The sequence below is a fragment of the Dermochelys coriacea genome, chromosome 1 (assembly GCF_009764565.3).
Source record: "Dermochelys coriacea isolate rDerCor1 chromosome 1, rDerCor1.pri.v4, whole genome shotgun sequence".
NCBI lineage: Eukaryota > Metazoa > Chordata > Testudines > Dermochelyidae > Dermochelys > Dermochelys coriacea.
Window position 1 is genome coordinate 103956369 of NC_050068.2, and position 23209 is coordinate 103979577.

At 39.9% G+C, this 23209-nt stretch overlaps 1 long non-coding RNA gene across 1 annotated transcript; it reads right to left on the minus strand.

Moving 5' to 3' along the window:
• Nucleotides 1-8315: 8315 nt before the first annotated feature.
• LOC119842828 lies at nucleotides 8316-21778 on the minus strand. The gene is made up of 3 exons (XR_005288816.1): nucleotides 21640-21778; nucleotides 11018-11154; nucleotides 8316-9010 (listed from the first exon to the last, which is right to left on the minus strand). It is a non-coding gene; the product is annotated as an uncharacterized LOC119842828 (long non-coding RNA).
• Between the last annotated feature and the right edge of the window lie 1431 nt (nucleotides 21779-23209).

The window sequence follows — 23209 nt, forward strand, 5'->3', positions numbered from 1 at the left end:
AAGAGCGCTGTTTCCCCTTAACTGATTTGCAGATGCAAATATCATTTGTATGCATATTATATTTTTCAGGATAACTGACAAAATATAGAGAATCGTGTGTACAAAATGAAACACCATTTTCTGAAAATGTGGCCCTTAGAATCTGATCTTGCATTCTTTGGTTCACTGGCTTCAAGATCGTTTTATTTGTTTTTATTGTTGATTCTTTCAATGATATGGGTGTATGTTAGAATCCTATTCTTCTTAGAAATTCCAGAATTTTCTACACATCTTTAAGGTATTATTCTTCAGACACTATATATAAAATGGATACTCTGAACATGGCTTCTAGAAAGAGTATTCTACTTCATGTATTTTAACATGGAATTTAAATATAGTTAAGTGAAAAATCCAAATATAAAAGTAAATTTACTATTTGATCAAAAATAATAATTTTATTATATTTCTAAATATGGCTCCATCAAGTTACTCATGGTTCTGTTCTGAGCTAAATACATAAAACATTAATAAAACTATATAAAATAAGCAATAATATGCTCTTATATAGTGCTTTTCATCTGTACATCACAAAGCACTTTACAAAGATAGGTATAAGAACCTAATGACTACTTAAAAGGCTAATCCCATTTTAGGATGTATCAGGCAAGGTATTTCCAGTAGAGACAGGTAAGTGTTAATAACATTATACAAGGGACTGGTGAGGCTTCATGTGGAATATTGTGTGCAGTTCTGATTTCCCATGTTTAAGAAAGATGAATTCAAATGGGAAAAGGCGAAGAGAAGGGCAACTAGGATGATTCAAGGAATTAAGAGTTTGGCTTGTTTAGCCTAACTAAAAGAAGGCTGAGGGAAGATATGATTGCTCTCTATAAATGTGTCAGATAGATAAATATCAGAGAGGAAGAGAAGTTATTTAAGCTAAGCGCCAATGTGGACACAAGAACAAATGGATGTTAACTGGCCATCAACAAATAAGGTTTAATATTAGGGAAAGATTTCTAAGCATCAGAAGAGTGAAGTTCTGGAACAACCTTCCAAGGGGAGCGGTGGGGACAAAAAACCTAAGTGGGTTCAAGGTTGAGCTTGATAAGTTTATGGAGGGGATGGTTTCATGAGACTGCCTACATGGAATGTGGCCCATCTGCAACTGCTAGCAGCAAATATCGCCAATGGCTGGAGATGGAATAGTAGATGGGGATGGCTCTGAGTTACTACAGATAATTCTTTCCCAGATGTCTGGCTGTGGGATCTTGTCCACATGCTCAGGATCTAAGTGATCACCATATTTGCGGTTACAAAGGAATTTTCCTCCAGGTCAGATTGGCACACACCCCGTAAGGGTTTCACCTTCCTCTGCAGCATGGGATATGGGTCACTTTCAGGTTTAAACTAGTGTAAATGGTGGAGTCTCTGTAACTTGAAATTTTTAAATCATGATTTGAGGACTTCAGTAACTCAGCCAGAGGTTATGGATCTATTACAGGAATGGGTGGATGAGATTTGATGGCCTGCAATGTGCAGGATGTCAGACTAGATAATCATGATGGTCCCTTCTGACCTTAAAGTCTATATGAATGGCCATACTGAATCTGACCAATGGTCCATCTAGCCCAGTATGCTTCATAGGAAATGAAGAGAACAGGCAATCATTGAGTGATCTAGCCGCTGTCATCCACTCTCAGCTTCTGGCAAATAGAGGCTGGGGACAGGAGGAGGATGATGTGCCATTGATGGACCTATCCTCCATTAACTTATCTAGTTCTTTTTTTTTTGAACACTAGCAATAAGCTTTACAGGTATCACTATCTCCATTTTGCAGATGGGAAAATTTGACACAGAGAGGTTAAATAGCTTACCCAGTATTTATGGTATGTATATGGCCCCCATTGTAGTTGTATCTCGGCACTCCAACATCTTTAATGTATTTATCTTCTCAATACCCCTTCAAGGTAGGGAGTAGTAGTATCCTGATTTTACAGATGGGTAACTGAGGCAATGAGAAATAAAAGCTCCAAATTTTAAAAGGTATCTAGGCATTGCTCTGTTCAGCGTTACAAGGCTTGTGATTTAGGTAGCTAAGTCCCATTTACAAAAGTGACTTAAGTGCCTATGGGCATGTCTACACTGCAATTAAATACCCATGGCTGGCCTGTGTCAGCTTACTTGGTTTGGGCTATGGGAGTGTTTAATTGATGTGTCGATGTTTAGGCTTGGGGAGGAATCCAGGCACTGAGATTCTTTCCTTTTATGGGGCACTAGAGCTCAGGCTCCAGCCCAAGCCTGAATGTCTACACTGCAATTAAACAGCCCAGCAGCCTGAGCCCTGCGAGCCCAAGTCAGCTGACACAGGTCAGCCATGGGTGTTTAACTGTAGTGTAGACATATCCTGAGTCACTTTTGGAAATGGGACTCCGACATCTAAGTCACTGAGGCTGTGCAGTGCTGAGCAAAAACTCTGGACCTAAGTCACTAGCTCTCATGCAGAAAGTTTGTTTTGGAACAATGAATTTAACTCAGGTCTCCCATGTCCCAGGCTAATACCCGAACCATTGTATGACAGGATCTCCAGGGTACAGCCTGGGACTGTGGGACCGCTGTGTCATCTTAACTTTCTGAAGCCTGGGATGTCCCTACAATGCCTTGCTAGTGACAAGCAGTAAGCCCCTCCAGGTGCTATCACTCAGCACAACCTCATGTGGAGCCCCAAATCCAGCTAGATTGCATGAATGCTCCCAGAGCCACTTATACAAACTCACTGTAAAGATAAACAGTAAAACAAATTTATTGACTACAAAAGATAGATTTTAAGTGATTATAAGTGATAGGCAAAAAGTCAGAGTTTGTTACCAAAATAAAATAAAATATAAGCATGCAGTCTAAACTCTCAACCCTATTAGACCGGGAAACATTTAAATGAAGCAGTTTTTCTCACCCCACTGGATATTGCAGTCCTAATATAAAGGTTTGTCCCTTCAACCTGGGCCAGTTTCCTCTGGAGTCTTCAGTCTTCTTCTGACTGTCTTTGTTATTTGCAGCATAGGTAGGGGCAGGAGAAAGGCCAAGCATGGGGCCCCGTGTTCTGTTTTATATCCTCAGTCCCATGTGCTTTGAGAACACAAGTCCAGGCATGTCTGTTGGGCATTGTTGAGTCCCCAGGAAAGGTTAAGCAATTTCCCTGGTGTGGCCTTATGCAGGTGAGTCATTGAATTGTAGCTCACATGCTGGAAATGGATTAACCACCCAGGAGTTGGTTACTTTCCTTGGCATTGTCTCTGGAGAGCTAGTATCTGGGCGCTTCCAAAACCCACAACATGTTTTAGTGACAATCATACAACACAAGTCTCATAATTTCATATGCATTAATGATATACATATTTTGTTAGGACAGTGACTTTCAGCAGATCATAACCTTTCCCCTGATACCTCACATGTTCTGCTTTGTGTGCAATATCACAATTATATATAAATAAGGAATATGGGGGTTACAGGATGCTCCACCGAGGTATAGAGTGTCATTCATTGGACCACCCTTCCTTTTCAGCTTGCCCAAGATCATACAGTAGGTTAGTAGTAGAGCCAAAAATGCAACTCAGGTCTCCTGATTTCCAGTCCTATGCAGTATTTTAAATAAGAACAATGTTAGTTTGAAAATACAGCCAGAAAAGATGTTGATGGAATGAAGTGGATGCTAGGAGGAGCAACCTTGACACTATCATAACAAAACCTCAGGCACTGGGTCAGCCTAAGGTTCAACCAGGGACGGATTTAGGTGATTTCATATTTTTCTTTTCTTCTCTTTCTTTTTTATTTTTAAATTATGAAATGTAAGCATTATGAGTGGTTTTCCTAAATTAATTATTTATGGAATATTTCTACAAACAATTCTGGACCTGCATATCTTGTTGCATTGCAAGTGCTCAATATGCAACATTTCAAATGTTTTGATTTTACATTTATAATATACAATATTTGAGCTGTTTTGATTTGTTTTGAGGTATATTACCTCATACCTTCCTGTTCTCTGATAGGCTGAACATCTCTCTTCAAATCCGGCTTTGGTGCAAAAACTCAGATTTATTAATCTGATTAATTTCTATGCTAATAGTCACCAATATTTGTATAAAAGTCCTGTTTCTAAAAACATTTATCTCAGTAAACTCATTGCTAGAATTCAGCGAAAGGGAAAAGTTGATGAAAACTTGTTAAAAAATTCAAACAAATATTTGTATTGTTATTTGCAGGATTCGCTCAGCTCTAGTTAACATTCTACCATGCTTGGATCTACCAAAATGTTGGCCACCTGTCCCCCTTTGTAAATACAAAGGCACCTCTGGACAGCTGGCCTCATGTGCTGTGAATATGAACTGGATCAGAATGATGGGGCTCCATGCTGCTATTTCTCTTTTTCTCTCCTTTATTGCACTATTTTGTGACACCATTTGGGGGGTAGCATGAGATACCATGGATGCAGGTATTCTCTCTTCCTCTCTGGATCCTGCACAGGCAACAAGGGGCTGATCAGCAGCACTCAGATTTTCACGACACTGTCTGCAGTCCATTGACTCAGTGCTGTATTCGTGCATCCTGTTACTTTATTTTCTTTATTGCTTTAATCATCCCTTGGGTTCAGTAGTGAACCCCTTAACAAGGGAAAGTGTTTAAGCACAGATTCTATTGGTAGAATGCTCACTGAATTGGTGATCTATATAGACAAGCCCCTTTTGGCATTGGTGTTACGGTGGTGTGGTCTGGAGAGGTGAATGGGGCTTAAGGCAAATTACCAGACCTAATTCCTTATTTTCATAGCTGCAATTAGAGAGGGAAAAGTACAAACTTCTCATTCGGAAAAGTTATACTGGACTTCCCATGGATCCCTAACTTTTGTTGTAATCACATTTCCTTTTGGAATGTGTGGGAATCTGATTTAAACATACTTTAAATACTGAAATGTGCAGGGCATAAATGAAAAAAGACAAGGGGAAAACTAAAAATGAGTGGAACACTCTTACTGGTCAGTACTTTTTATGAGTTCTCTTTGCTGATGAAGATGTTTGAATAGGTAGTTTTGATTCCTCTCAGCCCAGTGTCATCTTCTTCTTGAGCCTGTAGTGAAATCTACATCATGTGTGCATGACACCAGTGTCTGTTGCCATGCACATTACTCCACTGAAGGATCAAATAGGAGAAAAAGCCTAATTATACAATTAGTTCTGATAACTAGAAAAATAAGCAGCGTTTATGGAAAACACATGATACATGAATGAATTTATGGTTTGTCTGCTCTATAGAGAACATTTTCTCCAGTACAAAACAAAAAAAAACAATCTTCCAAAGCCTGATTCCACAAACCCCTGAACACATCCTGGGAAAGCGCTCAATGCTCTCCATTTCAATTGACTTCACTGGGAGTTGAGAGAGCTCAGTTATTTGCCGGATTGGGCCTTGAGTGTTGACAAGACCTTAATCTAGATGTAAAGTTTCCATCGCCTCCCTCCAGATGATAAAAGGGGAAAGGCTGTGATTAACATTAACATGTCATTCTTTTAATGAAAGCCAAATCAAAAAAGGCTTATGTCATAAGTAATACAACAAAATGCACTACATAATTTACTCCCACTGATGTCCTGAAAACAGATGACTAACTGTAACTGGTAGCAGTCAAAGGCATTTGCAAATATTTCCATTTAAAAAAAATCTTGGATTTGAAAATATGAACAAGAATTTTTCTATATGTCCATTTTTCTAAATCTACTCATGTATGAAAAACCTATACAGGGCAATCCCTGGATATTAAACTCTTTAAAAATAAAAATGGTTTCAATCTAGACAATTCAGATCTTCATCAGAATTTTGAAGCTTCTGAAGTTACAGGGACTTCAAACAAAACACCTAGTTCTGCTACATCTGTGAGACTGAGATAGGCCAGTAGAGAAATAGCATGTCACTAAAGAAAAGGGTTGAGTTGCAGTGAATAGGCAAAACAAAGGAGGACAGAATTCAACAAAACCCACAAATACCATGTCATAGAGGTGAGGAAGCTGCTAGGATTTCTCTCCTAGACTAGGTTCTGGTGGGTACAGGCTGGAGGAAAAGTTACTAATGGATTTGTAGAATTGAGGCTAAGGGGTAATGTAAAGTATTAGTGTGATTTGGGGACAGTGGTAGTGACTTTGAAGGCTAGCTGCTGCTGGCAGCTGGGGGCTTTTGTAATCTACAAGAAACAGCAGCAGACACTGGATAAAACAAAGGTAAAACTCCAAGAAAAAAAAAAAGGTGGAAAAGTTTATAATCACCCTCCTTGACTGAGAGGGTTTGCCTGCCATTTATTACTTGGGTTCACAATCTGGAGGTCATTGGGGATACTCTTTTGCTTCTGGAGGCCAGGTAGAAGGAGACCAAGAACACACTCCCTCCCTCCACCGCCCCATCTGCACTTGTCAAGGAGGCGTTTTTTTGTCTTCAGTATCTATAGCTTTGTTACCTCAAGACTAGATTATTACAATGCCCTTATACTGGAGCTACACTTGAAGATCACTCACATTCTAGTAGACACATCCTGCAACAGCTGATTACTTAATGCTTTTCACATGTTTTGAAATTCGGTCCTGTGCAGAGGACCACCACAGACTATGAAATACTTAAGCTTTACACTGAGGAATTAAATGGGACTTAAGTATCGCATAGGACTTGTGCAGTCCTCTGCCCAGAGATGAGTATCACCTAGGAACAATATTATATTTGTGCTGCAAAGATTATGCTAGCATTATTCAGAGCATTAAAAGCATGCTATGGTTTGAGTACTGCACATCTGATTCTGCATCTGTCCTTGTGTCTTACCTCAATAGCTGAGAACTAGGACATTTAAGATGACAGTCCTTAATATATCCCTTAGTTCTGGGCATTGCTAGTAGGTGGACATCAACTGTGGAATTTGTTTCTCCCTTTGGTCTTATTGAAGCTGAGGGGGTTTGGTTGTTGCTTTTACCTTCAGGGGACTCCCGAAGACCTATCTATTTTCCTAGGCTGTCTCTAAGGGAAGGAGTGATTGGAGGTGAAATGATGTGCCACTCCATCCATATTTCATTACTTGAAACCTTATTCAGTTCACTTCTTGGTGCCTCTGGCAGTCTTTGAAAATACTATATCTTTATCACTTGTAATTTCGTGTCTCTTTTCCTCCATGTTTGGTTTACTATACTATATAATGTGGCTGAGATGCTTAAAAGAAGAAAATGGGCAAGGGAGCTTCCCCCCCGCCCAAACCGCTACATAATTTAAAAAGCTCAGACAGTGGACTTTTTTCTCTAGATGTGCTACACTATAGCTACAGTTCACGCTCTATTGAGGTATCTCTGATGTGTCATATGACGCTATCTCAGCCAATGGCCAGCTAGACAATAGTTCTCTACTATAGGTGGGCCAGAGTACTAAACTATTTTATATTACTTGATTATCTCTTACAATTAGATTATATTTGTTCTGAACAGTTGATTCAAACTGGACAATAATATTGATTTGGTTTGAACTTGAACTCACACAAACTAGTTTGAAATATAAACTGATGAGTGATATTAGTGGTATAAAATGGTTATAGAATTATTTCAGTATGATCCATAAAGTTTTCTAAGTTGTGACGACAAATGCATTCAAACCTGCCAACTTCCTGATGCCTCAATTTATCCGACTAAGTAATTTCTCTAACATGCCAGTAAAGCCTTCAAATCACAGCTTATTGGTACTTCACTTGATAAGATACAGGAATGAATTACAGCAATATTTGACTGAACATCACTGGTTAAATTCATCCCTGATTTCAGAGCTCTACTAGGGATGGATTTGGAACCACGTGATTTAAATTTACCTACGCCATTAGGAATTTAGATTTTTTTTAAAAAAACATGACTAATGTTTCATTGCCAGTGTCCCCTTTGATAATATAATTTGTATAGCGGTAGTACCCAAGGATCCCACTCATGGGTCAGGCCCTCAGTGTGGTAGACACTATACAAACACCTAACTCCAGAAAACGTACCTACCCCAAAGGGCTTACAATTTAAGCAAGCATAATATCAGCAAGCCACAAAAAAGAAGCATACAAACATCTTTAAAGCAATGGGCTGAGCACACTAGAATATACGTCTCCCTCAGGTGACTGGAGTGATAGGAAGACAGGTGATGAGGGCTCAGAGAATGGCAGAAGATGTAAGAGAAAGAGAGAGAAGGACCATGATGGAAAGATGGAAAACCACTTGAAAATGTGTATTGAGCATTGATACCTGCTTCTTTATAAACACTGAGAACATACTATAAGAACATTCAGAAAATAAGTCATACATTTAATCCCATGCATTCTGGATCCAGGATACATAGAGTGAGTAATCATATGGTAATCACAAACGTGATTTTCATAAACCTCCATTTAATTATGCAAAACCACATTTTAATAGATCTTGTTGTGTTATATTCCTTTCACTAAACTGCAGTACAGAAGTTCTTGTTAATTTTCAATAAAATAGCAAAAAGGTTTACTAATTTGTTGCTGTAATATTCTTTTTTTTCCCCCAGATACAGCCCAAAATTATTGCTTCAGTGTGTAGATGAAATGCTCATTCTCATCACTTGTGGATAGCTGATCTGAAACAAATATAATGAGCTTTCGTCTCATTAAATCTCTAGCTGTCTATCCTGCAATGTCCCTGAGGCTTCACAATGTGAACCTAGTGTTTGAAGTAGCAAGTGGATGCACAACAAGCTATACTAATAATTCCAGGTTTTTTGAGACCCAGTGATAACAGATGGGTGTGCCAGATGTGTAGTGAGCAAAGGTTAATTGTGTTTAACAAAAAGTAGATGACTATATGAAAGGGTCAGCAAGCACCAAACACACCACAGTACTGATGCTGAAGTCTGATGTTGGGATCCAGATAAAGTTTCAGTTACAAGAGAGTCTTTTCTCAGAGGGTTCTTTGAACTGAAGTTCAAATGTCTTTCCATGGACATCCCTTGGGGCCTAATAAGAGCACAGAGATAGATTTTCATTTGATCTTATTAAGAGTAATTTTTATTGATGTTTTTAGTAATAACGCCCCCCCCACATAGCAATGCTGCTAACTCATTCTTTTTCACAAGTGTCTCAATATGTGGTAAAAAGAAAGAGTACTTGTGGCACCTTAGAGACTAATAAATGTATTTAAGCACAAGCTTTTGTGAGCTACAGCTGTGTTGTTCTTAAAGCCCTAGTTCCCGGAATCATTTGTTTATGTAGGAACCTCAAGTTCTCATTTTTAACAAGGACATTTCTGTCCTTTAAGGTTGAAAAGAAAAGCCTAAAATAAGACTCTTAAAGGCTCCAAAACCAGAAGACAAATGAAAAGAAACCCAATTTTTTTATTTTAAACATTCCATGTTTTGTGGGGCTTAATTCATTATTTTTTAACACTTGGGGCTGGCAGTACAGCACTAGTAAAAACAAAGGGATCTAAGGAATGAGTTTAGGGAATTGGTAAGGGGGATGGAGAGGAGCATGGAACTTGCTAGCCTAACTGGGCATTGGGTCCAGGACTGTGCAATAGGGACAAGTAAGTCCCACTTCCAAGCCCTGCTCACAGTTAAACTATACCTCAGCCATGTAATTCTCCATATCCTCTTCTCTTCATGTCCACCTATAGGTCTTACTGTGTTCAGTTTGGAGTCTGGTTCTGTGGTCAGGTGGGGGTCTGCAGCTGCATAATTGCAAAATATACTGACCCCTTTGTATAGATACATGCTTACTAGTAAAGCACTAAGTGGGAAACTATGAGGCCAGAGCTAAAGCTGAATGTGAGGAATTGGATGTGTGCCATGTAATCAATTACATGTTAGAAGCTGTGCTGTGATGCCAGGGGGTCCATGGGTATGTCTATACAGCAGCTGGTAGGTGTAATTCTCAGCTTGGGTAGATATACATGCACTAGCTCTTGCCTAAAATAGCAGTGTGGCCATGGAAGTACAGGTGGCAGCTTGGGTGAGCCACTGAACCAAGTATCCTGGGATGAGGAGGTATTGTATTTAGGCAGCTAGTCCATGCCATCATCTTGTAGATGCCACTAATTTTATCACTGTTAATTTTAGCACAAGAGCTCAAGCAGAGTTAGTAAGTATAGGTCTAGGCAAGTTGGGAATTAAATGTTCTAGCTGCTGTGTAGATGTACCTTTAGAGTATTTGGCTCTTAGGATGTTTGGCTAGTAAGGGATATGAGCTGAGGTTGCTTTGACTATGACTGCTTGCTTAACTGGTGATTTCCTGGATTTTTAGTGATTATTAATATGAAATGCATTTGAGCAACCTAATTCTAAGGGCATGTCTTGATGGCCCTGCAGTTCAGACTACCGGGATATAAATTTGCAGACTTCAACTGTGTGTTGCACTGTAACTGCCCTGTGCAAACCCTGCGAGTGTAAACTAAAAAGGTACCTAATTCCTATTAGACTACATTAGCATGAGTTAGGTACTTTGTTTGTGCTTGCAGGGTTTACCTGAGAGCAGTTACAGAGCAGCACACTAGTGTCTGCTGCAATTTACATCCCCATACACTTTGGAGACAAGCTGTAACTTAACAGTTTTAAAGCAGAAACATATTGAAAATTTAATCTCATATGCTGTCATTCTAGTAATATAGATGATTATTTAATTCCTTTATTTTAAAAAGAAAAAAGATTTCCTACTTCTGTGGTGATCAGTTTCATGAGTTTAAGATACATTTTTTACATTTTTTCGTGTATTTATTTGTATTAAGATAGTGCCTAGAGCAAAGTTTGATTAGCTAAATTATCTGTCTTCTCTACCAATGAGAAGATGTTTGAATATCATAGCTTACTCCAATTAATTGATGGTGGGAACACATATGAAATTAGCAAACAAACAATGATAAAGTCATAACTAAGGACAGTTATTCTCATTAACAGAAATAGAACCAAATCAAATAGAAACATCTTTAATTCCTCACTCCTAAACTTTATTTGGAATCTAAATACATACCTGTGAGGTGTGAATTGATGACAGCATGGAAGGAGCATTTCCTGTGATGGAATAAGCCTGGCAAATATAGAAAATTCCATTGCCTGCATTTATCTTTGTAGTCATTGCTTCCCAGATAGCATAAAGGAAATAGCCTGCTGTAAGAAATACACAGAATAGTTAAAATATAAGTAAGGTCATTGAAGTGACTAGCAACTGCTGAACAAATATCACTTTAAAAAAATCCCACAAGACACAGTCCAAGAATTCTTTGTTGTGTATCTGACTACACTGTAAATACCACCATCACATTCTTTGGATAGGTGCAAATTTCTCAGTTACATGGATAAACTGAATGGCTGGCCTTACTCTGTGGTTAGTGCACTATACGACCCCAACAAACAACTGGGTTCTCTTTTCTGGTTGCACAGGCAGGAGCACAACAGAAGCTGGGAGCACAACAGTCCTGTTCTGAGCAACATAAACCCCTGGGCAAACTATTCACAACTGTCCATTTAAAAAAAAAAAGCCCAATTTTCTCTTAAATATCCACATTTATGAATGTGCTCATTATTTCAAATGATTTGATGGCTGATTTGTGTGAGCATATTTTAGCTGATGGGTGGCTTATAACTTCAAGGTTAAAAAATGATGAGAACAGGGACCATACATAGGGCAAGCTGATCCTGAATTAATGAAATTGCTGTTGTGATGCCAGTTATTTTTGACTAGTAGCAGGAGGGAGAACAGAGAGGGGAGCAGTCAGATAAGCACCTTATTTGCATGTTGAAGATCCCACTTGAACCCTTGTCTCCCGAGATGTGCCCTCTGCTCTCATGCCCCCCACCTTTTTATTTTCCTTGCACTAAATAATGGACTAGGAATGCTGGTCCTTGAGACTTGATTTCACTCAGAGGATTATGCCTAGTGATGAAATGTGCATTAGCACTGTGCTTCGTGCTGTACAGCATGTAAGGAAGAGCAGGATCAAGAGCTTAATGTTAGCTACAATGTCCATTTATAATAGAAAGCTAGTCCTAATAAAAGATACTGAAATACTGAAAAAACCAACCAAAACATAACATTGGCATCTCTGGGTAATATACACTGAGCTCACTTGCTGCTTCCTCTCAAACACAGCTACACACCCACTGATTCTGGGAAGCTTTCCAGCTATGGTGATCTCAGAGTATGGTGTATTCACTGTTGGGCTGTTACTACAATGGGTTGATAAAGATTAGGAAAGAAGGAAAGAAGATTGAAGGTGGGGACAGCAATGAGTGAGGTTTGCAAGGAGAGAGACAATACTAATGGGGAGGGAGCAGGGAGAGGAGAATGAAGGAATCTGGTACAGAGCGATATAGGATCTCCTTTTCCTCTCACTTATACCAATGTAACACAACTGGTTTATTTGGAGATACTCTGTTTAAATGCTGATTTGACTCACAGGAAGACTCACCCAAAACCAATAGACATATTCAGTCACTGTTCAGCATCCTTCCTTTCTGGCTGCCACTTCCTGCTCCTAGATCATCCTTTCAGCTTTCCATCTAGAATATTCTTCTTCCCAAATGCGTATCTTTCCTTACCCGATCTCCAAGCCATTTCTGCTCAATACGTCTTCCAACTCAATATGTACCAAAGTTCCCTCCCCAAACATAAGTTTCCTTTCCTTTCTCCCTCCTTCTTCCCAGCTGTCTTTGCTTCATCCAGAATTCACTGCCCGAGAGGCAGATAGTCCCAGGATGCCCACCAAATGGCCTGGCCCCTTCTAAAGTAGTCTCTGTTAAACTTGAGAGAGAGAGGTCTTTTTGTTGTTCTCTGGAGCTCCCTTTCTCCTAGGCTTTTCCAGCAGGCTGACAGTCTCATTTAAGTGCTGGCAAAAAAAACCCAGAACTCACAATGATCATCAACACTTCAAAGGAAGATACCCCAGCCTGTTCCTGGGGCGTGTCAAGATTTAACCCAGGGTTTCCATCAGTCCTCCCTTTCCTTCCCACTCTCCTTCCCCTCCTTGTTTCCACCCCATTTTTATTCCCATTGCAATGGCAGACCCAACCCCTTTCACTTGCTCTCCTTCCCTGCACAAGTATCTATGTGAGACTCAAACAAGGACATGGGGATGCCGACACACTGCCATTAATTTTATTTATTGTATTGTGGTAGCACCTAGAAGCCCCAGAGGTCAGGTTGTCCTTGTACTAGGCACTGTACACCCAGAGATAAAAAAGATGGTTCCTACCCCAAAGAGTCTAATGCTATATCTACACTACTTATGTCAGCAAAACTTATTCCAACCCCCTGGGCGACAAATTACGCCAGCATAAGTGATATTGTGCACAGCACTATGTCAGCAGGAGAGCTCTCCTGTTGGAAGAGAGCAGATATATGAGTGATCTTACAGAGGTGCAGCTGCATTGGTACAGCTGCACCACTGTAAGCTCTCTAGTGAGCACATGGCCATATGCAGTGACTTAGGCTAATATATGCCTGGTCTGAGAACCACCCAATCCATCATTATCTTTAAACAAAAGTTCCCTTATCTAATACCTCTCCTCCCTTCACACCCATTTGTGCCTTTATCCACACCTCCACTTAATAGAGATTGATTGTTTTAATTAACCTTCCACTAAGGTGTGTTCCAGCATGCACCAAGAGTGCTGTTTGAGGCTTGCTTCCATTCTGTGTGGAGGACTAGACCTAGCTCTTAACTTATACACAGACTCTGCTCACACTGGAACTGCTTGCAATAGTATCGAGCTCCCTGCTGTACTCCATGCAGGGATGGGAATTCTACACTTTTCTAAGTGCCTATGGATTTATGGCATCACCCTCCAGAAGAGAAGTGTTGCTCTATGAATACTTATGGTGACCTGGTTATTGGGATGTTTACTGTATGAACATATTGGTTTAGTTTAACAGTGTGGGGCAAACACTTGAGGGTTGTTAAGAGACTATGCCAGGACAGGAAAAGGCATGGGAACACAGGAGATAAAACCCTGGTAAACTGAAAAAAAAAAAAAAAAAAAAAAACACTCACAAGTGTGGACAGGGGGAAGCCACACTGAGACACAGGTATGGAGGTGTCTGAAGTTAGGCATGCCTAGGTTACCTTCAGGGGAAGGTGAGCCTTTAGATAAGACAGACATGTTGGTTTACAATCCTTTTTCCCTAAAAGCTTTGCTTCTACTGCTAAAACCACCACTTTGACTTTAAATATTCTGGACACCAATGGTCAGACTCCTGAAGGGAAGAACCCCAAGTGTCCAAACTCAGTCAGACCTGGAGATTAAGTACAACAGATACTCATGGCATTGTAGCCCAGAGCCTAGTCTAGTAAAGGGATCACTGTGAAATTCCACCCTGGGATAGGTAAAGTCATGAGGCCTAACATCTGTTGAGTGCACTCAGAGACCAGAAAGGGCTCAGAGGGCCCCTAGCTCTGGAGTCATGACAGCTTCCATTCCTATCTTCCACCCCAGCAGTCCTGCCCTCTCAGAGAACCACCACCCCACTCCTTTCAGTCTGTACAGACTGCTACAGTTGTTAGGTGCTTTACAGCTGCTGCAACTATTATGACCACATGGTCCCTTTTTCAGCATCCTGTTGCTTTTTCTCCTTAATTCAGCCAAAACGTTGTATTATTTTTTTTTCCTTTCTTTTTCTTGGGCCTGAGATCCAGTGGGATTGCAAAATCATTTCTTCTTTTGTCTTTTCTGCTCAGAGTGTGCTGCTTTCTAAATTGTTAATGACTGCACAACTGTAGTAATTACAGGCACTCTTGCAAATACTTCACAACTCTTCACATGCCTTGCTGAACTTCCACGGGAAAAAAGTTTAGTCCCCACTGCACTCCCATATTACACAAGTTAGAACAGCGACATAGCAAAAGGAGTCTTCTACCTGGTTAACATGCCAATGTGAGGAGAGGACAGACTTGATTTTTTTGCAGCAGCAGGGACTCACTGTAGAAACAGGTTGCTTTTAAAACACAAGGGCTGACCTAGGTCGATAAAGAATCTTTTCAGGTCACTTGCTTTGGCAATAGACTAGCATGGGAGAGGAAACTTGTTCAGAGAAATGAGCATTGCATGGTCACACTCAAGTGAATGCACAGATTAAGATTTTGTCCAGCTCTGGACAAAGCACCTTGTGGACCTGGACAAATGCAGAGCACAATCTATCCTCAAGGAATGGCACTGTGGCCACACTTCCCCTTTGGCCAGGGAGCTCCAAGAGGCATGGTGTCTTCATTAGGAAAAATACATCCTGAAACTCTGCACATGAGGTGAAACTCTAAAATAAACTCCAACCCATTATAAAATTCATCTGGCATTTTACAATTGTCTTTCAAACTCTGTGGGCTTTCCTGACTCCACAAATTGCTATGAATTTATTGGACCCCCAAGAAAGAGGAGCAGCAATGTCTTGCAGGGCACGGCAACCAAAGGTCAATGTGAGCTACCTCCATGTCTGGAGAAATTTGATTACAATTCAGTTAAACTCTTTAGAGTATTTGACGTTCGTCTGTTTGAGATTTGTGGATCAAAGTTCAGTCTCAGATGAGCAGTCTGGACTGCCATGGTGGTCAGTATGATGTGCTAGTATATTTGCATATGCATATGTACTAGCAGATTTATTGAGGTATGCTGGTTTTCAAGTGCATCTTAGATAGAATTCAATATCTCACTTTCACCATATTGGATGCTATGATTCTCATTCTTCAGGAATTATATTTTCCAAGGTATTTAGACTCTTTAGGATACAGGCAGGTGCCTAGTGGGATTTTGATATGTGTCTAGGCAGGATGGGCATCTAACTTAGTTGCTTTTGAAAATCCCATACACACTTATCTGCATCTTTAGATGCCAAAATAGCTTTTAACATCTGGCCTCTTACCCTTAGATTTTCTCTATGTCTAGAAGTTAACATCATTAATACAGTAATTTTCTTCTATGCTGGATGCATAGTTGACAAGTGGGGTGAAATATGCTATTTATATGCTCTATAACCTACCTGTACATCTTAAATCTGGACCCTAAAAGGGTCAAAAACTCAGACTGCTAGAAGGTGGGGAGGGGAAGAGAGGATGGATCACTCCAATTCCTCTGTGCTGAACACTCCCCGTGAAGCTCTGGTACAGGCCACTGTCAGAAGCAGACTATTGGTCTAAATGGATCATTGGTCTGATCCAGTATGTCAGCTATCTTCTTATGTTAAAGAAAGACTTGTTTGCTTTTTTAAAATGTATTTTGTATATGTATGTTATTCTTCAGACATGCTGTATTGCATGAAATATATAGTAGGTTGTAATACATAGAGATAACAACAAAACATGTTTAGATTGTATTCTCTTATTAGTTTCCCCCCCCCACACACACACACTTTTCCCTGCAGAAATTGTCCATATCAGTTTTAATTTCTACTGCCCAAAAGGGATAAAGTGACAAGTGAGAACTAACCAGATGGCTGTCACAAATATACCACAACTGAGAATTAATGTACAGTTTGGCAGTGCATCTTAGAAAATTTAACAGCCCTGAGTGAAAGCTATAAAATGCGATTCAGGAATTTAAGAAATACAATTCAATTCATTTAGGGATAAATACTGTTATGGACCAAGCAATTGTAGCACTCATTGGCTTTATGGGGAGTTACAGAAGCTCAGCACTCAGCAGAATTTGACCCTTGTCTTTTCTTGCAGGAAGACAAATTATCTACAGTAGGAAAAGAAAAAAGTACCAAGAGACAGACATCAAGTACCTTAAAATCTTCGTTCAGATGCTTAGACAATACAGAAGTAAATTTAATAAAAGAATACTGGATAGAACCTTTATTTGGAATGGTTATTTCCTTCTCACCATTTCCGATAGCCTTCACTACTTCTGCTCTGGTGACTAAATTGCAATTGGCTTTTTGCAAGTTGAGAATTAGAATGGATTGCAAGTCCTGGTACCTGTGCAACTCCAGCTGGTTTTCAGTGTGAGTGTAAAACAGAAGGGTACATGTCTATTTGGAAAAGAGACTATTAAAGAGCTGAAGATTGGGAGGTGGATCTATTACTTGTTTTCCCCCCCCAAAAAATACTAAAGGCCTTGCTTTCAAAGGCATATACAATACAGTACATGCCAAAAAGAATTCAGTACAATTTGACTTGTCTGAAAGAACTGATTTTTTAACCCACCATGATAACAGAGGTGCCTTACCATTGAGTGACATTCACAAAGGGCTAGATTCTAGCTTACACATGCATGTGTGTGCATAGGTATGCACACAAAGCATTAGGGATACAAAAAACTCCTCCTCCAACTTTGCACCACTTCAGTTCAGGTGTCTCAGTGACAGGCATATTCACTGCTCCCTTCTAAGGTCCCATGCCAGTGGTAGCTGCCAGAGAGGTCATGGGAGGCTAAGATTAAATCAGGTGCCAGGCTCTGCCCCACCCTGACTTGCTTTTGCATGCTGAGCATGGAAAATGGAGAGTAGTTGTATTGCACTCATTTTCAAATGTGGTACCCTGGGACAACTATGTGGACTATATGGGAGATCCCAGCAGGATTCTCATGGACTCACCCTTCCGATATGCCTTATAGCATAAGGAAGAGGGCTAGCCCTAAGACAGGCAGTTTCATCCTCTCTCTCTCCACATCTATAAAGGAGTTACTACTGATGATAAATACCAAAGGCAAAATTCTACTTTTGCTCAAACCTCATGGTATCCCTATAGCACCTTGCTGGTTCTCAGGAGATGGCTATGGAAAAGTTCTGCATGAGTTTTATATACACATTACAAGGAAATAGCTCACTCACTATCACACAAGTGTATTTATTGAACTTTACTAAAATGGGGCCAGATTCTGGTACCCTTGCTCACAATGAGCTCTCTCTCAAAGAGTCATCTCACTGAAATCAATTGGATTGCTTGCTTTCAGAGAAAATAGCTTCTAAATAAAAATATTTTAAATTAAATTCTGGAATTTACTGACAAAATGTATTTACTAAGGACTGATGAATTTAACTATGAGCCAAGTAAGGACTAGCAAGGAATGAGAAATTTAGAATATGTAAGGCAAAATCTGTTTCATAGCAACTTTTAAAACTGCCTGGCCATGATAGGATTTAATGACCTCAATGACGAGCCACAGCACTTCACCCAGAGGGGAGACTGTGGAATGTCATGGGAAATGTAGTTTGGTCAGTGAATACAGCCCAGAGGGGAGAATGGGGGCAAGAGGCACCTGAACTACAACTCTAGTTAGGCACCATGGCAGCTCAAAGACAAAGTTATGTCTACCTGGCCAGAAACAAAATGTGTCAGTTCAGTTACACAAAATGAAATATTTTGATCTAGATTACCCAATCCAAATAAAAATATTTCATTTAGAGTTTCCTTACTGAAAATTGATTTTTTTCTGCAAAATCAAATTTTTCTGCCCAAAAGTCAATATTGCAGAAACTACATTTTCCATCTAAACCCTTCCAAATATTTGAGGTGAAATTCCCAACCAGCTGTATTTGTGGCACATTTGCACTTTTCTGGAAACAGCTTGGTATCAATGAAAGGTGCTTTGCAAATTACTATATGAAATGCTAGTCTTATCAGTCCCTATCAGAACTAGGGAGTGTAATTAAGATTTTAGGCCAAGATTGTGTAATGAACCACAGTGATAGATATTTTGAAATTTGCATAGTGAGTGAAAAGGGAGGAACTGTGGGCAGAGAATTCTGTGAAGCTTCAGTTCTATCAGGCTTATCCTGCCAATGAAATTTCTGGAAAGATAGAGAGTTTCACAATGTGTGCATGTCTATGTGTGTGGGAGGGGAGGAGTTGGGGGCAGGAGGGAACGAGAACTTGTTTACACTGGGTAAAAAAAACCCTGCTAATACAGCCTCGATCTTCCAGTGAACTCTGAGTAGGCATGTGCCCAACAGAAAGATCATTTCAGGATCAGTGAGTAACATTGTATATTGAAGTCTGGATTCTCAATTTTTAGGTTAAGCGTTCCTCACAATATGAGAAATGGAATATCTGTTACACTGTAGAACTGTCTGAAGGAACATGGTGCAAGACTGATCATGTGGAAGAGCTTAAAGATTACACAAAATATCAGGAGAAATACCGCAAGGAATGGACTTGGTTAGGCAGCAGGATAGACTAGGTAACCTAAGATTCTGCCCCCCCCCCATCTTTTATATTTCTGTTCTTATGTAAATATTAAGAGGTCTCTGGGAAACAGCAAAATAGGAAGTTGGCTGCCAAAATCTGATTGAGTGACCAATACAATTATTCTATCATGAATAAAACTGAACACCTATAAAAAGGGATGGTATTTACATAAGAGTTGAGGGGCTTTGAAAGCTTTCAGGAAGTGCTAGGATGACCATAAAATACACAATCAGCACAGTCATTTGCACAACTTCATGGTGAGCAGGAGCCAAATACCAACCAACCATCTCTTACTTATGTAAATACCACACATTCTCAAAGAAGCAGTGATTTTTCAAACTTTTATAAGTCTCCTTTAACCACTTCATTACACAAATTTTAGCACTTTACTTAAAAGCAAATGTTCTGGGTGCTGAAGTTTGTGGATGACCAATGTATATAAACATACATGCCCCCACAAAAAAAGCAAATATCAGTGGGTTTGAATTAGCACATATTTATATAATTTGATAATTGGAATTAGGCGGTAAAGTGTCAAATTCAGCTGTCCACAAACTCATACATGAAAACAAGCTCTTCAGCTAAAAAAATAAAGCAGTGAAAGACAAGCAGCATAGAAAGGTTTCCATGTACAGAAGAGAAAGAGGTGAGGAATTGTTCCAACCAATTCAACTGTTTATCAGTGTAAAGAATGACATGAATTTCTGTGATTGTTAACTTTGTTCCACTCCATTCAGGTACATAAATTACAACACAATTTGTAGGATTTGATGATCTGTAACAAATGTCATGTGCTATTGAAACATTTATTGGTAATGGTTTATTACTATGATGCTCATCTTACTCATTTGTCATCTTTTCAATCTTTCCTGCCAGTTTCTGTCACAAAACAGGTATTTATGAGTCAATAAAATTAGGCATCTCTTATCCTATTATACTGAGAAATGTTTAGACAGTGGAATATATGCTGAGGCAAAATGTTTATGTCTTCAGTTTTCATGGTTATCTGAGCCACTCATTATCTATATAAAAATACCTCAGTTGTGATTTCCATTTTATAAATAATTGTAATCGCCACCTAAAACTGCTTTGGTAGTTATTTTCTGCAGGGGCATAGGAAATGAGTACAAAAAATATTACCAACAGACATTATTAAATCAATCATTTGAGTGTTTGAAATTCAAATAAAGTGTAATATTTTTCCTATCTATCATATCTATTCTACATGACTGATGCTGCAGGTAGAGAAAAATTCTAGGTAACAAAAGACAGACATTAAAATATTGTCTGAGGTTTTAACTTGCAAATAGCAAGTCCTCCACAGGGTACAGCTCAGCAGCAACACATCTGGTTTTCAAATCCATGCTATTTCCTTGGTATAATTATATTTAATTCAGGTTCTTATACTACCCTCATCACTATGGTATCTGAGAGACTTCCAGGTGGGCACTGAGTGATGAGGCTAACATCTATAGGTGGTTCATTTTCTCTCTCAATGAAAAGATATGAGAGAATTTCACATTTTTAGCCTTGTATAGCAATTCATAAAATCATGAAAATTTACTACTATTTTTGTAATTTTGCAACCATTTAGCCAAATTGAATGAAAAAATTAATGGTAAAAGGTCTATAATAAAGGAATTGTTGTATTGTTTCATAATAAGAAATGATTATCTTCATTGTTCCAATACTGCAGAGCCCTAGGCAATAATTCTTATAAGGGTGCACCCTAGCAATTAGACAGGAGAACTCAGCATTTGTCCATTACCTTTCTCCATAATAGACTGTTCATACACAAGTTTTAGGCAGCTGAAGTGGTGGTCAACTTACTGATGAAAAGTGTTGTATACTATGGCCAAGATATTGCTAAGATTTGGGTACACACTTAACTTCTTGTACTGTGTGGTGTCCCATTAAAGCCAATGAAACTTCTTGCAGTGCGTAAAGTAAAGCACCAGCCTATGCAGGACTGGTTGCCTAGAATTTTTTTTACTTAAAAGGGAAAATCAGAAGTCTTTCTGAAGGCTACCAAAGCAACATCATTTATGATGATGAACCATAGGCCAAGGAGATCAGCTACAGACAATTCTGATGTCCAAATTTTAAAAAGTGTCAAAAAATTGGAGGGGCTGCAGACAAGAGCCAGAAAAATGATCTGAAAAGCTGGAGAAAATGCCCTATGAGAGACAAAGAGGTTGATCTGTATAGCTTATCAAAAAGAAGGTGGAGAGGTGACTTGATTGCAGTTTATAATTACCTTCAAGAAGAGAAAATACTGGATATGTGACAAGATAGCCAATGTTCATATGGTGGGTTCTGCGCTTTTCTTGCAAGGGGGCTAAGATAACATCTTTTGCCCCTGCTCTTGGGGGCCAAAGAGCCCACTAGTAGGCCAGGGAGGTGGTAGAGAAGGGAAGCAGGGGAAGGGTCTGGGTTTGCTCCTCACTCTGAATCTCAACCCCTGTGGGTTCCTTACCCTCTTCAGTAGGGGGTCCTTAGATGCTGGGGGAGGGAGTCTCCCTGCTCTGCCAGGACAGGGTCTTCCTTACTTCAGTTCTCTGGTCTTTCACCTCTAACAACACATCTCCAAACTCCAATCCTTCCTCCTCTCTCCCTTACTGCCTGAATCAGTATTGAATCAGATGTCTTTCTGGAAGACATGTGTTATCCATGCACAAGTTATTGGATTAAACTAAGGGGCAACTGGGTGAAATTTAAGGGCCTGTGGTATAAAGGTGAAAGTAGATGATCTGATGGTCTTTTCTGGCCTTGAATTGGGTTACTCTTCCCTTGATCTTAATATTGGACATTTTTGCACACAAGAGTGGAATGACTCTTTTTATACTACAGTTCAACCTTTGTTAACCAGACCATTCTTTAAATGGCATGCAGGGGTGAGGGAGGGAGGACAAATCAATGGCAGCTGAGAGGCAGGCAAGGAAGGATTGGTGGGGGTGAGAAGTAGCAGTCAAGGTTAGAAGAAAGAGGGACATTGTGATAATTACATAAGAATAGTGACAGGTTTCAGAATAGCAGCCGTGTTAGTCTGTATTCGCAAAAAGAAAAGGAGTACTTGTGGCATCTTAGAGACTAACAAATTTATTAGAGCATAAGCTTTCGTGAGCTACGGCTCACTAGTGGTAAGAACTGAGAAGTGGTGCTGTGATAATTTGTGGAGAGGATCAATAGCTGCTATAAAGACAACTGGTGGGTAGTTTTCAGAGTAGCAGCCGTGTTAGTCTGTATTCGCAAAAAAAGAAAAGGAGTACTTGTGGCACCTTAGAGACTAACAAATTTATTAGAGCATAAGCTTTCGTGAGCTGTAGCTCACGAAAGCTTATGCTCTAATAAATTTGTTAGTCTCTAAGGTGCCACAAGTACTCCTTTTCTTTTTTTGGAGGGTAGTTCTTTCCTTGCTGACCTTAGGAACTCTATAGGAGAGCAACACTTCTCTAGACAGAATGTGCTCTTGTAGCTAAGCTGAGGACCACAGGAACATAGAAGGGAAGCTTAGCTAATGTGGGGGATTGTGCTGTCTGAACCAACACAGCTTTGTATGCCTGGGTTCCTCCTGTGGCCAACTGCTTTGGGGATTTCACTGGAACAAGGAAGGAATCCAAGTGGGTTTCAAGGAGCCTCAGATTGCTTTACCCCAAAACATATTTCACTGGGGAGGCAGTAGTAGAAGGATTGGGGGTAATGAGGCTTTCTCTCATTCCACTCTTCCTTTGCACTACTCTGTTCCCTATCACGACAGCTACCACCTGCTCCCTCACTGTATGACATGCCTGTTCTGCAGTCTGGTGGGGTGCTGCTGGGGTCATGCCCACAGTGCCTCTTTATCCCTTTGGGCAACAGAGCTGTCTTTGTGCTCTCTAACTGAAATTGTGCCTGGGCTTTATGGGTATGTCCACGTGGCAAAGAAAAACCTGTGGCTAGCCTGTGCTAGCCAACTTGGGCTTGAGGGGCTCATGCGGTGGGGCTGTTTTATTGCTGTGTAGACTTCTAGGCTTGGGTTGGAGACCAGGATTTAGGGCTCTGAGAGA